At 44.0% G+C, this 2,802-nt stretch overlaps 1 non-coding gene across 1 annotated transcript; it reads right to left on the bottom strand.

Annotated features, from left to right (window-relative positions):
* Positions 1 to 1,994: 1,994 nt before the first annotated feature.
* Positions 1,995 to 2,067, bottom strand: Trnak-cuu (transfer RNA lysine (anticodon CUU)). The gene has a single exon. It is a non-coding gene; the product is annotated as a tRNA-Lys (tRNA).
* Positions 2,068 to 2,802: the final 735 nt, after the last annotated feature.

The following is a 2,802-nucleotide window of genomic DNA, read 5'->3' as shown; positions in this document are numbered from 1 at the left end:
ACGCACAAAAAAACACAAGATGCATCCAATTGGCAGCCATGTGTATCTCGCTTGTTGTTTGTGTGCGTCTGCGGGGTGTACTGTCCGCATCCGCAGCCCGCAAATAAGTCCACCGGCAGGCAGACAATTGCTCATTTCATATTTCCATTTTTACTGTAAATTAAAAAAAAACGAAGCAAAGAGGTTAAACGACGCCTTTTACGACGACGTGTGTGAATGATTCTCACGGCCCAAAAGGAGTGTAGTGGCGCGAAGAATGCAGCGGAAAAACGGTCGGGAAAGCGGTCCGCGCGTCGTAAAGCAGCCCCCGTTTGTGAAGGGACGGTATACAAACAAGCGCCCATTTGCCCACTTGCGGCTGTCGAAATGGTGTACCGTATAAGGCAAATAAAAATCAAATTAGAAGGATAATATTCCGCTCGTAAAGCGGCGGCTCAAGTGGAGGAAACAACAAAACTACCCACAAAATCCAGTCTCGAAAAAAGGCACAAGGCAGTTAAAACCAATGGAAAAACACCACCACCACCGGAGGGTTGGGGCCGTTTGTAATCTTACAGCCCGAAAAAAATAAAAATTCTTCGATACGGCCATACGGTCATAGTCCCGCACCGAGGCGGGAGCTCGTTGCATACCCGTTTGACGCAATTGCGCCATCCCAGGGCGGACGCGCGCGCGCGCTCTCGGCAGATTAATAAAAATTTTATATTTTACGATCGAAGTCGATCGTAAAAGTGCGACCCAATCTAATGTGTGAGGGCCCACGGGGTTTGAACCAACCAGCAAGCAAGCAAACGGACAGAGAGAAGAAAAAAACACACACAAAACTTCCTCCTAACCGCAACCGTAAACCGTTCCGAGCGCGGAATAATTTGCCGTCCAAATTCGGAAGGAAAATAAGCACAAATTAATTAATACTAAGCCGCAGATGAGAGGTAGTGTGGTCGCGGTGTTCGTGGACCACGGTATAGCACCGTTAAGCAATCCTAAAGTCGTTGAAGAATTTATCCCAAAACCCCTTCCAACCAAAAATGTATGTGTGTGTGTGTAACATATTACAAGCCCAAGACTCTATAGGCCGCAATAAAAAAGAGGAAAATCTTGTTCATTTCCACTCCAAACACTCTCAGCTATATTTCTGCACACACACAACCAGTCCAAGGACACTTACCACTACTTCTGCTGCTGCTGCTGGTGGTGGATTTTTGCTAATCTTCTCAAAAGCTTTTTATTTGCCCTCGTGCCCATAAAAAAACCCCCTCACAGCAACCTCCCCGTTATACAAATGGTTGCGGTTGATAGTTTCTAATTCCATAAAGATAGTGGCATAAATTGTTGTGGAGCGTCAGAGATTTATGGGCGACAGTGAATGATTTTTCTCGGGGAGGTTCTGGATTTTGTTTTTGAATTGGTGAACTGGTTGGGTGCAGCAGCAGGCAAGAATGTAAAGAAGGAGGAGAACTTGTCACGGGAAATCTCGCCACGAGATTCTATAAATACAGTACAACGTCGATTATCCGGGCAGCTCGGGACCGGTTAATCTATTTGCACGTATAATGGTCCAAGAAATGTCAAATTCATATAAAAATTATAAAATCGACTATTTTTATGATTGATTCACCTTGAATCAATCGATTAATCGTTAGTAGAATTTTATTTTAATCAATAACTATAGGTTTAACAACTGTTCATGAACAAAAATGAATTTCGACAAAAAACCACTAGACACTACAGAGCAGCACAAAAACTGATTGCCCACTTGACTATCACTACAAATGTTCGCCGTACGTTTGAACAGCTGTCACATTTATGCGCAGATTAAGCCACCCGCCGGTTAATCCGCCCCCGGATAATCGATGTTCTACTGTACTGCAAACAAAAACAATATTTCTGCTGCAGAATGACTCGACATCTAGTATACCATAACCTTTTTCTATAAATAATTAAATGTGCTTGAAAAATATCTTGTTTCTAACATAAAAAAAACTACTTCATCGCGCCCAACGTGGGGCTCGAACCCACGACCCTGAGATTAAGAGTCTCATGCTCTACCGACTGAGCTAGCCGGGCTTGTTGAAAGACCATCCTTCTATAAATAATTTTCTATGCCTTTCATCTTCATCACCTCTCCCTATCGACACGCACCGTAACACTTGCACATTGCTGTTCCGTCGCGCAATAACCATTTCCTTCTAATTAAAACGCACTTGTACAACGTCTTCAAACACCCTGCGAGAGAAGGAGAGGGAGAGGGGCCTTAAACAGTAGCTTGATAATCGGACAAAATTTGCATCCACCATCCACCCAAAACATTTTGATAGGCCTTCCTTACCTTATTCCCCCCCCTCCCGAGTCAGTCCGAACCTTTTTGATGTATGACATCTGATTTTTCATCGTGATAAAAATGAAACATTACACTCAAAACGCAACCAATTACAACCAACGGACGGCTGTGCGAGAGAGCGAGCGAGCGAGGATGGCGTGCGAAGTGCGTTTATTATTAAAAAGCGTTGGAAATCTCTCTTGAAAAATATCTTGATCTTATGGTGGTGTGGACCCCAGGGTCAGACCGGAGCCCCTTCAAAGCATTTGCGTGCGTAAGCGCCATCAACATACACACACACGAGCGCGCACTCACAAAGAACGCTGTTAAGTCGTCTCACAAACGTGATATTTACCAAAGGTCTATTGCCTTTAGTGGAAGTATTATTTAAATTTCTCCTACTTTTTTGTGTTGCTCTCCCTAGAAGAAAGAACTCGGTGGAAAGGGCACACTCGTTATCTTGCAGTACCGTTGGGATGTGT

The sequence above is a fragment of the Anopheles coluzzii genome, chromosome 2 (genome assembly GCF_943734685.1).
Source record: "Anopheles coluzzii chromosome 2, AcolN3, whole genome shotgun sequence".
Taxonomy (NCBI): Eukaryota; Metazoa; Arthropoda; class Insecta; order Diptera; family Culicidae; genus Anopheles; species Anopheles coluzzii.
The sequence above is the reverse complement of the archived record's forward strand: the minus strand, read 5'-3'. Positions and strand labels throughout refer to the sequence as shown.